This window comes from Hemicordylus capensis, chromosome 3 (assembly GCF_027244095.1).
Source record: "Hemicordylus capensis ecotype Gifberg chromosome 3, rHemCap1.1.pri, whole genome shotgun sequence".
NCBI lineage: Eukaryota > Metazoa > Chordata > Lepidosauria > Squamata > Cordylidae > Hemicordylus > Hemicordylus capensis.
Window position 1 is genome coordinate 209,884,892 of NC_069659.1, and position 20,498 is coordinate 209,905,389.

At 41.4% G+C, this 20,498-nt stretch overlaps 1 protein-coding gene across 2 annotated transcripts in view; it reads right to left on the reverse strand.

Moving 5' to 3' along the window:
• Nucleotides 1-20,498, reverse strand: part of ZCCHC24 (zinc finger CCHC-type containing 24) — a 236,967-nt gene that overhangs the window by 31,426 nt on the left and 185,043 nt on the right. The window lies entirely within an intron of this gene.

The window sequence follows — 20,498 nt, forward strand, 5'->3', positions numbered from 1 at the left end:
GAGTGGCTGCACAGGCAGATTTGCCACTGAAGCGCCGCTGGCAGCCGCACGGCTGAAGGTGGTTCTTACGAGCAGCCAAGGCTGGGCTTGGCTTCCTTATCCCTGTTTTGGCCGATCATAAGAACAGCCTCTTAATCATGAATGACTAATAGACAAAACCCAAGTTGGGGCCTATGCAGATGGCAGGCTAGTGGGTCTTGTTGAAGGTCTTCAGTGGCTCAGATGGTCCTCAGCGGCTCTTGTTGAGTTCTACAGAACAAAGTAAATGGGCTGCAATAGGAAGCACTATAGGGGGAGGTAAAAACCTCCTTCCTTTCTCCCAATAAACTGGGTTCTGTAGACACAAGTTTAATCTCTATTGCAATTATGTCCCTGAGGACACACCTCAGCTTTCTCCCATACAAATGAACAGTTACTCTTCAGTCCTATAGGAGAAACTATCTAAGAAGACTTTTATGTAAGGGGCAAAACATGCTCCATATCACTGGTGATGCTGGGGATAGCCACCACTGATCTATGGTATAGATCTGCGTAATGTACATGCCCACTCTCTGGCTTCCTTTCCACCCTAACTCCTGTATCAGCAAACCTTTTCCTAATAGAATAGATACAACCTTTAAAATGTATTCATTTATACAGTGACAAAGGCAAAGTGAAATAAAAACATCTTGGCCTGCCTCCAAAACCCGGGGAGAGATGCAGTGCTTGAATTATGGAGGAAAAGGCAGGTGAACATTTTTTGAATACCTACCTCCTGTTTCCTCCCCATGTTACCTTCTAAAGAAAGTAGCTAAGAAGGCCCACAAAAGTGAAGGGTGCCAGGCCTCCAATGCTGTATCTATAATTCAAGCACTGGAGAGACAGAAATTGATGGATTTCCTTAGGAGGGAACTCCAGACATGGCACTACTATTAAAACGGTCCTTCCATGAGCAGGCATTGAATGAACTCCCCATATTGATGAAACATGCCTCCCCAATCAAACTCAGCAAGTATGGGAGTTAATATGGGTGGAACATGGTCCCAGATGGTTCTAGACTTTAACAAAAGATAGTATTGCATTGTACCCATATTAAGACAACTACTCTGCTCTCCCAATTGGGCACCTGCATATACAATATATGGGTATCATTTGTCCTGAAGTTGCTGAGCATTTTGAATTCCATGTCTGAACTCCTCTGTAACCATCTTGGAATACAAATAGCCATTTTTTAAAAGGCAGGATTGTGCTTGGAAGGTACAATAAACTCTATTACATTCTGAATCTAATTGTTGTGCTGTTTATATGATGAACGAAAACATTCTTTTTTTCTGGCTTTTACAGTACTGTATTATACAGTACACAATATATCACAACAGTAGTGCTTTGCATTCATCCAGACTCTTTCTCTCTATGTTTTCAGATCATTTAACAAATGGTTATTAAACCTCAACAAGCCTATGAGGTCCTGCTCCCATTCTAACAGACCCACTATGAGTTCCAGAGCTAACTAGTTGGGCGGCTACTTGGGAACGGGCCTTCTCCATTGCTGCCCCTGGACTTTGAAATGCGCTCCCTGTTGAAATAAGAGCCTCCCCATCCCTGGCAACTTTTAAAAAGGCACTGAAGACACATTTATTTAGCCAGACTTTTAATTAGATTTATGGTTTAAAAATTTCAATGTTGGTTTTACATGATTTTAATGTTAATGATTTTAATGTTTAAATGATTTTAATTGTTTAATTGATTTAGTTTTGATTTTAATTGTTTGTTTTTATTTTGATGTAAACCGCCCTGGGCCATTTTTAGATGGGTGGTATATAAATCAAAGAGCAAGAGCAAGAGAGAGAGAGAGAATACTCCTGAATCCAGAATACAGCTGGGGACAGAACCCAAAAGTTTTCACTGCAAATTCCCAATTAATAAAATAAAGATGTATGCCCTCTGTTGACATTTGTAGCAGTATTGTCTAGCGTAATAACTAGATGTGTTAACTGAAACACCATTGGTCACATTGTTTGTATTCATTTGCACTTCATGATGGTCTTAGCCTCTGCACCGAGAACATTATTTGCTCTACTCACTGAAGCTTGCCTAGAAGAAATTCCTAATAGTCATTCCTGATAAACTGACCCAGAAGCCTGCATCTATTTTAAATAGGAAGGTTTGCGCAATGCCAGGTTATAGACAGAGTTGCCAACTTTTGCTTTCAAAAATACTGGCCTCCTTGGTTGGGCCAGAGCAGAAGATGGTCGACTGAGGTGAAAACAGGGTAGAATCTGTTGGGTCATGAATGGAGACATGGGTGGAGCTTTGCAGATCTGGAGTGAGGTCAATAGCAAAATGTCTTTGTTGGGCTGGTTCTGATGTTTACTGGCTTTCTATATCTTCAAGTTGCTTACTGCCAGAATGTGGTTGGTTGGGATATGATTTTATTGGATAATATTGTATGAGCAGTCAATTGGCAATTCTAGTTACCCAGGGCCCCTACACTTTGCGTGCGTACACTCCTGCCTATCACTGTTGCTAACAGAGCTTTTGGCCGGACAGAGCAGATACTAGAAGATTTATTTTGACAGTCCAGAATAGCCTAACTGTGCCTTTTGACTTGCTACACAGGAATGGACAGAGGGTTTTATGCTCTCCCTTACACTTTCTATCCAAGATGTAAACCAATTTAGCTACAAAAAGCCATGGGGATGAGTTCTTATTACAGCCATAGCTGAATGGTTAGAATGAGGACTATCCCCCTCCCTCTCCCCCACCCCTTTTGGTTGCGTACCCCACAGACCCATACACTGCTTTCATGGCTAAAGATACGACAGGGCAGGACACATAATAAGTTAATGCAAACTAACAAAGAATCTAATGACACATAATTAAATATGTTTTAAAGTTATTTTATATTTAACATAATGTGAATGCAATACAATTTAATTTTAACAAAATTAAACACAGAGTTCAAAGACTTGCAATTCATTCCAGTATCTTTACATTCGTTGACCAGAATAGTGGATGCAAATTTGCTTCTTACTGAGCAGTGGAGCAAAACATTGCCTGAATACTTGCCTTTGATTCTTCATAAGTGAAAGGGCTACAGGCTTTAAAGAAGAAGTTCGAATTCAAGTCACTTCAAGTTAAAAAAAAACCTTTAACGAGGGAAGCTTTAATGTTTAATTTTTAAGTCATACCAAAGCCATTTTTTAAATACTGGAAAATTCTTTGCATATCCCTGCTAACTGGGGATCCCCATCCCCTGCTAACTGGGCAAAGAGGCACTATTATTATTGTTATTGTTATTGTTGTTGTTGTTGTTGTTGTTGTTGTTATATACAGTCAGACAGGTGTTATTGACTGGTTTGTTTTATCCAGACATTGAGTCCGTCCCAAGGACCTGGGATGCCAGAATTTTATTGTCAATGTTGTTGCTGTTGTTATAGATATCATCGCAGAATACAGGCTGTTCCCAGTAAAGCTTTTACCATGGTGATTCTATTTATTTAGCAGGGGGAGAGTAACTGGCCCTATCCACCCCCAGCATACTACCTCCAGTGACTGTTGCTGGTGTCTGTCTTGTTTTTTTTAGAATGTGAGCCCTTTGGGGACAGGGAGCCATCTTATTTATTTATTATTTCTCTGTGTAAACCGCCCTGAGCCATTTTTGGAAGGGTGGTATAGAAATCAAATTAATCATCATCATCATCATCTACAATCTACAAATTGAAATTGAAAGGTTGTGGCAGAAAAAGACCAAAATAATCCCAGTGGTAATTGGCGCCCTGGGTGCAGTTCCAAAAGACCTTGAAGAGCACCTTAACACCATAGGGGCCACAGAAATCACCATCAGCCAATTACAAAAAGCAGCTTTACTGGGAACAGCCTATATTCTGCGATGATATCTATAACAACAGCAACAACATTGACAATAAAATTCTGGCATCCCAGGTCCTTGGGACGGACTCAATGTCTGGATAGAACAAACCAGTCAATAACACCTGTCTGACTGTAAATAATAATAATAATAATAATAATAATAATAATAATAATAATAAATAAATAAATAAATAATGACCCTAAAAATAATCGACATAGCAATACCAGGGGATAGCAGAATAGAAGAAAAAGAAATAGAAAAGAATCACAAAATACAAAGATCTACAAATTGAAATTGAAAGGCTGTGTCAGAAAAAGACCAAAATAATCCCAGTGGTAATTGGCGCCCTGGGTGCAGTTCCAAAAGACCTTGAAGAGCACCTCAACACCATAGGGGCCACAGAAATCACCATCAGCCAATTACAAAAAGCAGCTTTACTGGGAACAGCCTATATTCTGCGACAATATCTATAACAACAGCAACAACATTGACAATAAAATTCAGCCATCCTAGGTCCTTGGGACGGACTCAATGTCTGGATAAAACAAACCAGTCAATAACACCTGTCTGACTGTGTAAATAAATAATAATAATAATCTGATGCATCACTGCTGAGGAAGGGTTACCCATAGCCCTTCCTTATGGCTGTGATCTTGCTCACGTACAGTTATACCCTACTTTTAAATCAACAGAGTTTAGTAAGTACATAGGGAAATGCTGCTCTGATGAGGATCTAGAGGCCAGAAACCCAGATGGTTTCTCTTTAATATGTTGTCATTCTATTATCCAACTCCTGGAAACTGTGAATCATGGCCCTTTGTGGGACTGATTGTTTTGATCCCATTATGTTGTTGTCTTTTGAGGTTGTTCCCTATTCTCTGAAAAAATCCTAACAGCCCAAACGTTTCTTAACTGTTTGAGGTGCCACTTTTCCTGATAAAGAATATGTATACACATTCAAATAAATATTTTGGCAGCATCAATACTTCAGCTGTTTTTAAACTGATACTCCATTACAGAGAGTGTGGGTGATGCTCTTCTCCCTTACCTTCATGGTACTCTGGATTTTACAAGTTACATAGCAGAGAAGAATGTGGCATTGCTGGTTATAGGGAATAATGGTATTAATTGCATCCATTAGTGAATTCAACCATGTTTTGTAACCACTGGTATTAACCTGAATCTTTAAGAATCTAAATGAACAAGAAGCTTCTTTCTACTGAGTCAGACCATTGGTCCATCCAGCTCAGTATTGTTCAAACTACCTGGCAGCAGCTGTCCAGGATTTAAGGCAGGGATATTTCCCCAGTTCTTCTTGGAAATGCCAGGGATTGAACCTGGGACCCTCTGCATGCAAAGCCAAGCCATTGAGCTACACCCCTATCCCCACTGAATATGTCGGGGGGACTATAACAACAACAACTACTACAACTATACCAATAAGAACTTCAGAAAAGTACATTATAAGATGTGCCAGCATGAAGGCACTGAAGGTCATAGGTCTAATCTAGCACTACAAGCAGCTACCCTTTAGAAATGCTCACAGTGGTCACAATTGTGATATGATGTGCCTCCTTCCACCCTTTCCCTTTCCTCCTGCTTCTTCCGTAACTCCTTTCTTTGGCACCCTTGCTTTGCCTAGTGAATGCCGAGTTCACTTTCTGCACATGATAAGCTTCCTTCTATTTCAAGATGTCTTGTAACAATGCTTTTCAATCCCTCTCTCTGTCAGTGTTGCTGGACAATAGGTTCCATTGCTGTTGCTGGTCTTTCAATCCCAGCAGTCATGAGATAGTTAAATTAAAGTTCAGGCCATTTGGTTGCCTGGCAATCGGTTGCTTCAGCTGACTTGTCAGCTAATGCCAGGAGTTGAAGCTGGTAAAAAGGCTTGGCTCAGTTAGTCTGAATGCAGTCCAAATTACAAAATGATATCTTGATACGATGTGCATGTAAAAGTGGAGTTCCTAGCTGCAGATGTATTGGCAAGTACCCCATTCCCTGATAATAACTGACCCCGATTCCCACATAAGATTTGTGTGCGGACTGAAGTGTTTCTAAAATGGTCACAAATGCTCTATCTCCTGAATGCCTGCAGGGAATAAATGACTTTCCCCAAAGGCTGCTGGTAACCCACTGTGACCTAAGCAGGCCAAAGGCCTCTTTGTTACCCGTTCATATGACAACCATTCTGTTCTGGTGGAGGGATTTTATAAGGCTTACAGAAGAAATCTAAACTTTTCAAAAGCCGAGTGGGTTCATAACTCTAGGAAAGCTTCTGTTTCATTCTGGTAACTTATATAGCATTTTAGAGTAGAGGTCCAAAGAGCTTTTGGTTGCTAAAACCAAAAGCAGGTGTTTGGCAAGAAAACCTGAACTTGGCAGGGAGTGAAAATCCCATGACCAATGGTGATAGCTCATGCTGTGTTTGGAGATGTGAGAACGTCAGGAAAGTACAGTCCACATATTGGGTTCTACTAAAGCAGACAATGAAACAAGGCGGGTATTGGAGATAATGATGGTCAACATATTTCAGTGTTTTGTACATAGAAAACTTCGTAACTTTAAAAAAAAATGATTGTAGCATTTCCCCCTGTAAGGGGTCAGACAGCCTTTCAAGGTAGGCCAGGAACAGCCTAGCTGGATCAGAGGAAAGAGGTTTGGGCAAAATTATGACCAGACTAGAGAAAGATTGAAGGCAACTAGCAGGCTTAGGAATGGACTAACTGAAGGGGCACCACAAACAAAGAGCAGCAGAAATCAGGAAACAAAAGAGGCTGTATTGCACATTACAGCGGAAACTACCCTGAACTTCGACTGAAGAGGCCTGAGTTCAAATCTCTACTCACGCAAAAAGCTGACTGGGTGTCCTTGGGCTTGTCATCATCTCTCACCTAACCTGTCTTATTTGGATGTTGTAAGGATAATGTAGAGGGGTGAACCCTGTATACTCCTTGGAGGAAGTGTGGGATAAAAATGTAATACATAACATAAACATAACATAACATAACATAACATAACATAACATAACATAACATAACATAACATAACATAACATAACAGGGCTAGCCAAGGAGTTCCAGATATGAGCTGCTGGTCATCTAATCGCCTAGAGACCTAAGTTTTGGCAGCATAAAAACCATGTTAAATAAATAAATAAATAATCTTACCAGCAGCTGCTTCCTTTTATAGGGGTTGTTGGGAAGCTAGAGCCAAAGAGAGCAGGGAGAAAGCTCCAGTGGCCCCAGACAAAATGCTGAGACAAATGTTGGCCTGATCCAGCAAAGCTAGTTTTTACACACAGAAGCAGTGCCAAGAGAAGACCTATATGGGTGCAGAAAGTCACTGGGACAGTTTGGATGATATCTGAACTGGTGAGAAGTGTGGAGTGTGCCTTCTGTACTCCCCGCACAATCTGGTGCCAGCCAGCACAGCAGCATACATCTGCACAGGGGATAGTTCATCTGAAGTATGTGTAGAGGAGTGATTGGACAAACTACTCCCCCATGCAATTAGGCAATGGTGTGCCAGGGGAGGGAGACATGCCTGCACTCTTCCTCCATGTGCCAATGAGGGCTAATTTGGAATATCATCTGAATCAGCCCTGCAATGAAGAAGTCCTTTCTTGATCCACGTTTTGTTGTTGACACCATGTCCAGTATCAGCTCCACACTGCCTTTGTGAAGACAGGCTGATAGAAATACCTACAGCTTGTTGTAAAGAGCTAGGAAATGTGCCAGTAGTGTCCTGAATTAAGGAAGTGCTAGTCATTTCCAAAGTGATCATCCTGGGCAAAACAGTTATCTCTCATGGGCCCACTGAAGTTATCAGCTCTGCAAATCTAGACACTTTACTTTCTTGAGCAACCTCAGCGGAAATATCCTTTTAGCAAAGTAAGTGAAAGCTGCTTTAAAAGAGATGCGCCCATGTCACCTGACCATGGAAACCTTGTGAACACTGACTGGAGCCAACGTAGTTTTGCCCTGAAAAGCTGATTGGAGCTGTGCCACAGGGGCTACCTCCTGCTCTCTTCTGGGATCCCTTTGAATAGGAAGTGTGGGACTTCTAAACTTCTGACTCTATGAAGGTGTCACTTTTGTTTGCATAGTAGCTAGTTAAAACAATAGAGCTAGCTTGTTTTACCAGTCTGGTGGCTATAGGCCACCTCCAGTTTAAGAGGCAAGATGTCTCCAAATACCAGTTGCAGGAGAGCAACAGCAAGAGAGAAGGCATGACCTCACCTCTTGCCTGTGGGCTTCTCAGAGGCATCTGGTGGGCCACCATGTGAAACAGGATGCTGGACTAGATGGGCTTTGTGCCTGATCCAGAAGGGTTGTTCTTATGTTTTTCACTGTAACTCTTCAAAATGTATCATCAATAAAAGTACTAGACAAGGATATCTGCTCTCTCCGTTGCTGTTTATACTTGCTCTTGAACCTTTGGCAGCTAAAATTAGACAAGAGCAGCGGATTCAAGGTATCAAAATAGGTGATTGTGAACATAAAATAAAACTATATGCTGATGATGTATTGCTTACTGTCACACAAGTCAAAGACTCATTGGATACATTAATGACACAGATACATCAGTATGGTTCAGTTTCTGGCTATAAGATTAACGGAGATAAAACTCAGATCATGACATGGAATCTTTCAGAAGAAGAGATAGAATACTTCTCTAGAGTTTTAAGATTACAGGTAACGAAGAAGCCAATAAAATATTTGGGGGTTAATCTCATGCGGAGCAATAAAGATTTGTTTAAGAATAACTATGTTCCAATTTGGAAATCAATTATGGCTGATCTGGATAGATGGAAGAGGCTGACTCTATCTTGGCTTGGAAGAATCTCTGCAGTAAAAATGAATGTATTACCTAAGATGAACTTTCCCCCCCCAAATGATCCCTATAAAGATAGACAACAAGATATTGAATAAATGGCAAAGTCAGCTCAATTCATTCATCTGGAATTATAAAAAACCCAGAATTCGATTTAAGGTGATGCGAGATTCCAAAGAAAGGGGTGGTCTTGGAGTTCCTAACTTGAAACTTTATTATCATGCTAGTAGCTTGACTTGGATCTCGAATTGGATTCTATCCCCTTACGGAAGTTTTACTCAAATGGAGGAATTTGGTCTTACTAGAGGATTGCATAATTACTTATGGATTTCTGGTTCAAGGAAAGATTTTGAGATAAAACAACAACTTAGTCTTTTCTTTATGTCTGGGATAAATATCAGAAAAGAATAAGCCCTAGATTATCACCCTTGGCCTCAATACTGAATGTTGACTTCCATGAAGAAGAATTTTCTTTTAAGTATTTTTGGAGAGGAAGTCTATACTCCTTACAAAGTTTGACCCAATATTTAGCTCAGGACAAATCCGTTTCCTCTGGGGAAAAACTCAACAATTATCCTGGTTCCAACAAGCTCGGATCAGCTCAATAGTTTGGAAAGAATTACAGTTACAGGGTGGGAAACTTAGAGATCTGACTAACTTTGAAGAATTAATCACCCGAAACACTGATCATTTATTAGGCAGAACTTACAAACTATTACTGAAGTATGAAACGGAGACTGAGAAGATAAAAGAATGTATGATAAAATGGATGGAGAACTTTAATCGATCGATTGATTTCTCTGATTGGGAATACCAATGGGAAAAGAATGTGAAATTTACTTTGTGTACCAATCTGAGGGAAAATTGGTATAAGATGTTCTTCAGATGTTATATAACTCCTTTGACTATTAATAAAATAGATGATTCTTTTTCTAAGAATTGTTGGAAATGTAACTCACATTTAGGCTCATTCTACCGTATGTGGTGGAGTTGTGGTAAAGCTCAATAGTTTTTGAAACAGATTCATATGAAAATTGAACAAATCTTAGAAGTTAAGATTCCATTTCTTCCAGAAATTTTTCTTTTAAGTATGATAAAACCTTATATTCCTGCCAAATTAAACAAATTGTGTTTATATATGATTACGGCAGCTAGGATTATATCTATATATTTAATTCTCCTGGGTGCACCTTGGAATGTGCGTCCTAGTGCCCAGCTGATTGGCTGGGCAGTGGAGGCGCCTGATTGGCTGGGCAGCGGAGGCCCCTTTTTGGCTGAGGCGCACCCAGGAGGATTGGTCGCTGCAGTAGGCCCGGCCCAGTGGCCAGAAGTGGTGTTCGGCCTGGCCTGGGAAGGCAAGCGGCGGCAGCGGGCCTGGTCAGCCATGGAGGCAAGGGGCGATGGCGGCCCCATCCGTGGAGGCCCAGGAGGGGGGAAATAAAGTGGGGGGGCAGAAGTGGAGGTGGGGAGGAGAGGCGGCTGGGTCCGGCATGGGCTGGCTGTGGTCATGAAGTGGAGTATGGGGCAGAAAGTGGGGGAGAGAGGTAACCACTGGCTCCAAAGTGTACACAGGTGCTCTGTGTGGGGTCAGCTAGTATGCTTCTAATTGGCGTATTTTGGAAATCCCTTCCTTAAATGACTGGTTTTTGAAAGTGTGGGACTATGCTTCAATTTATAAAGTCTCGGCTTATGTACATGGTATATCTACTGAATCATTCATGTCTGTTTTGGAACCCTTTATAAATTATAATATCCATTATGGTCAAACTTTGTTCCCATTTTCTGAATTTGACTTATAGTGTTCTTGATATGTAACTTACAAGAAGCTGATCAGATTTCACAACTTTAAGAGTCTGGATTTCTTTTGCTTTATCTTGTTCTAGATATCTTTTCTTTACTGATATAATTAATTAGAAAATGAGGTCTTTTCATTATGAAAAATGATTGGTTTTATATTGTCTTTATGGTGATTTGTTTCTGTCTCCTTTGGTTTACTTAATAAAAAAAGGATGCAGGGCTGGACGGGCCTTGGGCCTGACCCAGCAGGGCTGTTCTTATGTTTTTCACTGTAACTTGCATCTCATTTTAGTTTACTTAGAAATGCTGTGCTTTGGCTTCAGGCAAATCACATGAAATATTGTGGGACTTGGTGTCCTCCTCACCTTATCTGCAGCTAAGGAAGGGCAGTTAGGGTCAAGAGTGCAGTTTGTAGCACTGGATGACCCACTGTTTTTTTCTGGCTCAGCTCCTTCCTCCCTTGGACAAGCTGGGAGTGACATGGTGACAACTGCAGCTGTACTGTGGCTTCAACAAGATGGGATGTTCCCACACCAGTAATAAATTTGTTGCATCATCTTCCATTTTCTGGCAATCTTAATCAAACAGCTCTTCTATCCAACAATAAGTATTGGATGTAAGTGTGGAAGAAAACAACAACAACAAAAATAACCCAGTATGCAAGTACTTCATGGCCATTACCTTGCTGTAAACCTTACAAACAAAAGGACACCCAGCATTATTATCCCCATGTTGCAGAATGTGTGGCTTGCCTAAGGCCACCTAATGAGCTCATGGCAGAGTCAAAGTTTGAACCAGGGTCCAGGGACTTCTGGATTTGTAGTCTGTAGTCATTACTGAGTCGGAAGGCTACAGGAATTGTTGGGAAAGCTGCAGAAATATGGCAGGCAACAGAAGAAGAAACAGTCAAGGCTCTAACCAAAGTATGCCAACAAATTTGGTGAGCGACACAGTGGCCAACAGACTGGAAGAGGTCAGTCTACATATCCATACCAAAGAAAGGAGACCAAACAGATTGCACAAACCATCTCACAATATCCTTAATTTCACATGCTAGCAAAATAACACTCAGGATCATCCAACCCAGATTAGAGCCCTACATGGAAAGGGAAACACCAGATGTTCAAGCTGGTTTCAGGAAAGGCCGAGGTACAAGAGACGTCATTGCTGATGCACGCTGGATAATTGAAAAAGCCAAAGAATACCAGAAAAAAGTCAATATGTGCTTTATTGACTACAGAAAAGCCTTCGATTACGTCGACCATGTCAAGTTGTGGAATATCCTTAGGGAAATGGACATTCCAGAACATCTCATTATTCTCACGAGAAACCTATACACAGGACACGAAGCCACAGTACAGACAGAACATGGTGAAACAGACTGGTTCCAGATCGGCAAAGGAGTAAGTCAAGGCTGTATACTTTCTCCTTATTTACTCAACTTATATGCCGAACATATACTGTGAGTAGCTGGATTGGAAGAAGATGAGCGTGGTTTTAAAGCTGGAGGAAGAAACATCAATAACCTGTGCTATGCTGATGACACCACTCTGATAGCGGAGAATGTGGATGATCTGCAAGCTCTACTAATGAAAGTCAAGTGGCACAGTGAAAAAATGGATGACTAAATGTAAAGAAGACTAAACTAATGACAACAGGTACAGCAACCAGCCTTCGAATTGACACTGAAGACACTGAAGTGGTGGATAGCTTCTGCCTTTTAGGATCAGCCATCAACAGTAAATGATCTAGCAATCAAGAAATATCCCGCAGACTAGCACTTGGTAGGGTTGCAATGAAGGCCTTGGAAAGGATATTTACAGTAGATGCCATGACGTGTCTATACCTACAAAGATTAGAATCTTTTAGATAATGGTTTTTCCTGTGATACTCTATGGATGCGAAAGCTGGACTCTGAAGAAGCAAGACAGAACAAGTATTGACGCTTTTGAACTCTGGTGCTGAAGAAAACTTTTGAGGATACCATGGACAGCCAGGAAAACAAACAAATGGATCCTAGAACAAATCAATCCAGAATTTTCACTCGAGGCATAAATGACCAGGCTCAAACTATCATACTTTGGACTCATGATGTGAAGACCCAGCTCCCTTGAGAAGTCCATAATGCTGGGAAAAGTGGAAGGAAAGAGAAGAAGAGGACGAACAACAGCAAGGTGGATGGAATCGATTATGACAACAATGAATGCACCACTGAGCTGAGAGACTTTAGAGGCCAAGCTGAAGACAGATCATCGTGGAGAGAATCTATCTATGTGGTTGCTAAGAGCTGACACCGACTTGATGGCACTTAATCAATCACTCAGATCAAGATTTTAGCCATTTATGCTACATCAACACCACTGTCTTCAAAATCTGAGGGTCGGAGGTTGGCTTTGGCTATGATTCCATTATATAAAGGGGCTAAGATCCTTAAGTCATTTCCACTACAATTTCTCCACAGAGGTCATACTTCATTATTTTAATCCCTTTCATCCTCCAAGGAGCACAGGGTGGCACGTGTGGTCCCCTTTTCTTCCACTGGATGCAGCATTTTCAAATGCAGTGAAAGAAATCCAGGGGATTGGACCCTAGACTTAAGTCCCACCTCCACCACAAATTTGGGGTGTGTGTGTTTGCATGCAGATAACATCTGTTCCTCAGATTCAATTTTCCATTGTGCAAAATGAGAGAAGTGATTGGGATTATTAACACAACCTACTGGTTGGGCGGGCAAAGGTAACCTTGCCTTCCCCCCAGATGATCATTGATAGCTCAGTGGGAGTAAGGAGCCCACTCCCACACAATCAGCTCTGCTCTGTGCAGTGTGGAGCAGGGTGGATTGATCTGAGGCTCGTCCCTGCCTCTGTAAATCCCACAATTCATGCGTACTGCACTGGGGGATTCCTCCAAGAGACGGGTGCTCTACCCACCCATCTCTGTGTGTGGCTGGAAGCAGCCTTTGCTCACACATGAGCAGGTACCCAGGGATAAGGGAGTACTTGCTCCCTTAACCTTGGCTAACAGCAAGAACTGTGGGCAAGAAAAGTCGGGCAAGAACAGCCTCAGTATGTAACTTTGCTGGGTTGTTGTGAGGACAGGCGATAAGCCATACTGTAAAAAGATGCTCTAGAATAGCAATAAATATTTCTATACCACTTTTCAACAAAAGTTTCCAAAGCAGTTTCCATAGAGAAATAATAAATAAATAACCACCTGCTCAGTAATCAGGTGATTTGTACATTCATGCTAATAGGCCCCATATAAACAGTGGAATCCCATGCGGTACCAAAAGCAGGGCAGCTCATGACAGCTGTCATGTGGGGTGCCATTAAGTCAAGTTCCAAGAGTTTCTTCTGTGTGTGCACACGCATGTGGGCTTCATGCATGGGGCAGACTGTGACTGCATCTGACCAGAAGGAGGAGGGATGGGAAGAGGTTGTTTAACTCTCTTGCCTCTGATCACTTTTAGCTCAAGATTGCCTTTCCCAAGTTGGTCAGCATGGGGAGAGCGATTCTGATTTGAAAAATCAATTGAGAATAAAAGGATCAAGCAGCTTATCTCCATGCACCCTTCCTCTGCTCCAGTTTGCAGCCTGCCCTGCTTATTTAGAGTTTTAAAAAGCCAGAATACTAAATTATAACTGTTCTTTATTGATATGATGATATCTCTGGCAAGTACTCACACATTCTCCATTCGAAGGGATTCTAACCTTGACCAAAAGCTGCCTTAGTCTCAAACAACTCTCTTTCAGGAGAAGCAGCCTATGAAATGTTGTCCTAACAGCAGAGGCAAAATCTCCTAAACTGCCAGGAGCAGCTTGGGTTGAGACCAAGAACCTTAGACTCTTTCTACAAGTTATCCCGTGTGGCAAGCCGCTGAACTGCAACATCCTTACCAGAACATAGAGCTCTCAGGCCCTGGACTCCCCACTTTGCCTCTGGACTAGCTATTGGATCCTGCCTGGCAGGAAAGAAATTGAGGCTTCCTGTCTCAATTAAGGCCTTGCCCTCAGCATCTTCCTGACCTTCAGGATGCAGTGTTCTGCAAGCCCTATTTGTCTGCTTAACTTCAACCTCCCTGGCTTTGGATTGAATTGCTGCCTGACTTTGGCTTCAACTCTCACTTTGCTCAGCTTCGCCCTCTGGTGTTGGCTTTGACTCTTGCCCTGTTTCCCAGTACTGGATTCTGGTTTGTCTGTTTGGTTTTCCTGGTCCCATCTTCTGCAGAATCCAGAGATAGCTGCCCATACCCCAGCTCTGACATAAGCTCAGGGTTTGTTTGTTGTTGTTGTTTACTAAATTTGACCTAAATCAGCCAAAATTGGCAAGACAATAGGAAAATACACAAACAAAACCCATATCAGATATTCCATGGCATTCTGCCTCTTGAACATTAAAGTTCTATTTCACTATCAGTGTTGATAGCCGTTATAGTTCTATATCTTCGACGAACTCATCTAATCTTTTAAAAAGTGATCTAAGCCACTTGCCATCACTAGTACTTCCATTATACATTTTATGAAGAAGTACTTCATTTTGTCTGTTCTGACTTGCTGCCAATCAAATTCATTGGGTAACCCTGAGTATGATGAGAAAGGGGGTAAATTTCCCTCTCACCATGGTGTTCAGAAATGTATACATCTCTCCTCTTAGAGCTTTATTCTTCCCTTGTACAAGAGATGTTCCAGCCACTTGATCAGTTTAAATTGAACTTTGCTATATCATGGCATCCTTTTTGAGAAGGGGAAACCAGAACTGTACACAATACTCCACGTATGGCCGCATCATAGTTTTCTGTTTCTTGTGGTTGACTTATCACAGAGTCCTTGTGTAGAATCAGCACACTACAGCCTACATGTCCCCTCTTGTTTTCTGCTGATGCAGTCAAAGTTTGGGGGTGAGAACTAAATTTCCCAGTTGTCTTTGTTCTGACCTAGGTTTTGCCTCTCCAAGCATAATTATTGTTTTTCCCCTCTCTCTCGAGAAAGCTTCTTATGAGAAAATCCCCTGCCTCTGCATGAATTCTGCTTTCTTTCATCAGGGAGCCCCTCTTTGAACAGCCAAGGATTGCAGGGAGAAGAAAAAAGGTCTTCCCATGTTATTCATGGCAGAATCAACTTGGCCATCATAACCTCTAATGAGCCACAGCCTCCTTCTTTGGGAAATATAGCATAAGCAACACCAGGGATATCAATACATCATGTCCCCGCACCCCACCTTTCCTCTTTTCTGCCAAAACCACAAATTGACCACGATGAGATTTCTGGAGTGTTTAATCTTTTTCTTGTTGGTGAATGGCCAACCAAGGCCCGATTGGATCATGTGCCTCATGGGAGAACTTGCCAAATTTCTTGGCAGTGATGGACATAATAAAAGGCCTCTTTGCTTCCCTGTGACAATTCTCCCAAAAGTATCAATTTGCAGAGTCTCAAGCATGGCTAGTTTTGAGACTGGACTTTTTAGAAAAGCAACAACATGCATGAGCACTCCTTCAGACTGGAATGCAAATTGTCTATTGAGGGTGTATCTTTTCTTCTCCTCCTGAATGCTCCTGGGACAAAGCAGAGTGTTAGATTTCTGAAGAGTGGAACATACAAACATGGAGCCAGCAAGAGACTGGGTGGTGCGCAACACAAAATTCTGCATCCATGGGAATGTTTCATTAGTAAACTTTTTATCCCTTCAGCACCAGAATAAAAATAATAAGCCAGTCATTTGAACAGTTGGATAACTCCTCTGTGAGCCAATATTTTCTGGACTATCTTATCTGGAAAGATGACAGTTTGCCAGAGTATTATATGTTTGAATTGGTCATCAAGTGATGGTGGAAAAGTCCTTAACTCTCTAAATCTTTTGTTGTTCTCCTTAAGCACATTATGACAGAGGTGTCACCACCACCAAAAAGCAGTGGTCCATGTCCTCTCCCCTTCTAGTAGCACTTAGGAAGACAAGATGGGTGACACATCATCATCATGTTGCAAATATGCCCGCCCTCTTTCTCACTTTCCCTCCCTCCCACTTAACTGACCACCACTTGTAGCAACAACTCTTGATGTCGCATCATGTCATCTGCCTTACTATATGCTATGGGGGAAGCGAGGAAGATGGGATTTTGGCAACAGACGCATCATGGCCATAACATCTACTTCCAGTCTTGGGGTATGAATCATTTTATTATGTTAGAATGAACCAGTATATTAAAAGCAGATATAAAAGTAACAGGAAAGTTAGTTCACCTATACATGAAACTGGAACAGTTTTGCTGCAACAGGTTTTTTACCTGCTGTCTAACAGAATTCAGTTCTGGCCCTATGGGCCTCCCCGGAGAGAGTACTGTACAGTCACCTATGTCAGACAGCAGAGCAAGCCTTGCCTGGGGCAGCCTGTGATTTAAATTGCCAAAGAGAAAGCTCCCTGAGCAGAAATTTCTCAGATATGCTCAAGTTATGAGGAGGATCATACAGGAGAACTGAACGAGTTCCATCAGAGATAATAGCCTGCAAAGGTTTTATTCCATTGGGATTTAACTGGGTTTTTCTTATGCTGCTCACTGCATTTTGAAAGTATCACCCCAAAACAAATTGTTTGGGGGAAAAAGAAGCTTTTATTGCTCTGATGATTATTCAGTGGCACAATCTGGCAGCATTAATCTCTGCTTACATGTGTTTCCAGATGTTAATTAAAGCAAGAGACATCTTGTGAGGGCTAAACTGATCAAAATCTTATAAATTTAAGGGGCTTGCTTGGCAAATGCTGCAGTATTCAAATTAAGCTGTGCACCACAAATTTTGCAGAAGTCTTAGCCATAATGTTTTGGAATGGAGCTACATAATTGTTTAACTGAGCTGATCATTAAAATAACTTCAGGATTCTAATCCCAAACCTAAATTGGTATTCTACATACTATGCCAGCAGAGTTGTCAAATGCGTTCTCCATTGTCTCAAATAACAAATGTCACAGACTCTAGGAAATATCTGTATATTTGATAGTATCCAGGAAATGGAAAAGCACTGAAAAGTGCTCCTTGCACCCCCCACCCCAATCTCTGTGGATCCTCTTCCAGACCCATCCCACTTTGGCGAATGATGCTAGGATGCAAATAGCACGTGAACTAAACATTGTATAAATGAACATTAGAAAGTAAACTAAACACTGGATAATCTATCCTTGTGAGGTTCTTTAGTTTTTATAGTTCTTAGTTTTTAGCTTTAAAAATAACTTTTAATTTGGAACTTTATAAATGTTCTGAACATGTGATGTCATTTTCCAGCAGGGTGTAAATATCTGTCAAATATCTATCAAATAATAGACACATTTATCTCTCACTTGTATCCCACCTCAGGAAGTGAAGGGCTGGCCCAAGATGTGGAGCAGCACTGCATGCTGTTGGTGTGTGTCTTTCTTTCTGAGGCTGAGTAGAGGCATTTATTAAACCACCAACCTAAAAATCAGATTTTCACCTAGCTTCTCTCCTGGAACAAGATAGATCTACATTATAATTATACTTATTCAAACTGATTCACTCTGGCTTTTAATCTTTCTGTTGACTGTGAGCCCAAAGTTTATTTTTCATTCAGAGCTAGAATCACTTGCGAGTCCTTTTTGGAGTTGTCTTTTCAAAACAGATCTCATGAAGCGAGCAAAACCCACATAAGAAATATAGGTGGATTTGAAGGTGACAAAGGCTGAGAAGTTGGCTGCCTTAAGATTTTTTAAAGCAAAGTTACCTCCTCCTGCAAGCTGAATACCAGCTGTGGGGCAATAGATTTAGAGGCAATGTAATTTGTGGTTTAATTTTACATGTTGGTAAATGTTGACCTTAATGGAATTTGTGGGAAATAAGGCGATTTATATACCATGTAAGTTGAATCAGCTGGAGCTGCTTTTCATCCAGCTGTAGAAACTCCACTCTGCTAATTATAATGAAACAATCTCACTGGCAAACAAGACAGTGGGTTGAAGTAGCTGGGATGTTAAAAGTGTTATTATCTAGTTTGGGCTTTGTTTTCACCTTAAGATAACAGTCAAATTGGGATTGCAGCATGGAGTTAGGGGTATTTACTTTTGCTTCTGTAACATTTTCCTCTTAAACATTTCTCCCGAGGCTGCCATAGTGACATTTGCTGCAATGACATATTTGAGGGGCCCCTAACAGCCTAGGGAGATTTTGAGCAGGAAAACTGAAGTAAAATAAATGGTCAAACACCCCCAACTTCTGTGCTGCAGTCCCAATCTGATGGGGACCCCATGCAGCTGCTATTTTAAGGTGAAAACAAACCCCAAACTAGACAATAGCACTTTTAATGCCCCATCTAGTTCAATACTGAAGTTCCACCCACAACCACTGGAAATCTTATTGAAGCCACCTCTCTGGCTTCTGATACTGCATGACTTTGCCTCCACAGTTTCAAGATAGACACTTGCTTTAAAAGAAAAAAAGAAAGAAAGAAAGAAACCTGAAATTCTTGGGAAACTGAATTCAGTGTCACATTCTCTGCTTTTTCAGTACCCCTGCAGAATTATAGCACATTGGTGGATATATGGGAAAGCCAGGGAGTGCTGTGCTGCTCTGATTGTAGATTCACCAGCACAGCAGAAGAGTTACCACTTCCAGCTGGATTTCAGGTTGCAGCTGCTAAGAAACAGAGAAAGGAAATGGAGACCAGATGAGCTATCTCCCTCATGCCCCCTTTTTTTCTTTCTCCCTGAGATGATACATGAAAATACCAATTGAATTGGTCAGCCTGCTTTAAATTATGGCAGATTTAAAAAAAAAATCTAAGAAAATGTGTGCTGTGAACAGCCCAAGTATGAACCATGATTTGGCCTGCTCCCAGCAGACTGAGAGGCAGAACTCTCTCTCTCTCTCTCTCACGCACACACACTCGGCATATTTCGGGAAGGAGTTTCCGGCACATTCAAAACCAACACATCAGGGAGAATGTCTACTTCTGCATTTTCAGAGAACTCTCTTATAACATGTAAGTATGCTTCTCCTCCTTCACAACAGGAGATGTTCTGTATGTATGTGTGCATGGACTTGTGAAATCTATTTCCTTCAGAGATCTCCATCTTCCTGCATATTGTTCACTGCATGTTTGGGACACTTATCTGCAAGAAGAGATATGCAATTTTTGCATGCCGGATGCATAGTATTGGCAGTGCTGCACTGTAGGCAGCAATGCAAATGAACACAAGATCCAACAGTAGTTGAACGGTAGGTAAGGACCTGTTTGTTTGCTTTTTAAAGGAACCAATCCCCGCCCCTCCAAATCTGTTAGAATGTGGGCACCTGAGCCAGTTTGGCACTTCCCTAAGGAGGGGCTGAACCAGTTTGGGCACATCCTTAACTGGAACAGTTGCTGCAGGTCCATAATTGTACCAGTATATTAAACACATCTATAGCTGAAAACACAATTCCGTTTCTCTACGGAAGAATCAACATACTCTGAGATTTAAAGATCAAAGCTGTTCAAGCACAGAGAGTACAATCCTCAGACTGAAAAGTTTCACATATATTTATCACTGAAGAGACTCCTACTTGGCTGGAATCTAGCAGTGGACTTAGCATAATTGTTTGTATAGTCTTGGTCTGAAAATTACACCTCTCAGTTCATGTGTTCATTTATTTCTCTGATCCTTCTACTTTTTTTGCACAATATATATAAGGGAATCCCTCACCACCCTTAGAATCTCTAATATTGGCTGTAGGAGGGCCAAACTTGATGTTAAATGGGAGATCCATGATTTCTAAAAGCAACTGTGAGTGGGGACTGATTTATAACACTTTCCCCTTGGCTCTGATCCAAATCACACACCCCAAGCTATTATTAGTCATGGAGGATACAGCATACAGGCAGAATATACTGTAAGTGCCTTGAGGTTTTCTAGTCTTACTATCTGAGATTTATTTTAAAGCTAGAATTAAACCTGACCTTCTGCGTGTGAAATAGGTGCTCTTCCACATCACTATGGGCTCTCCCAATATTACAACTATTCTGGATCTTTAAAACA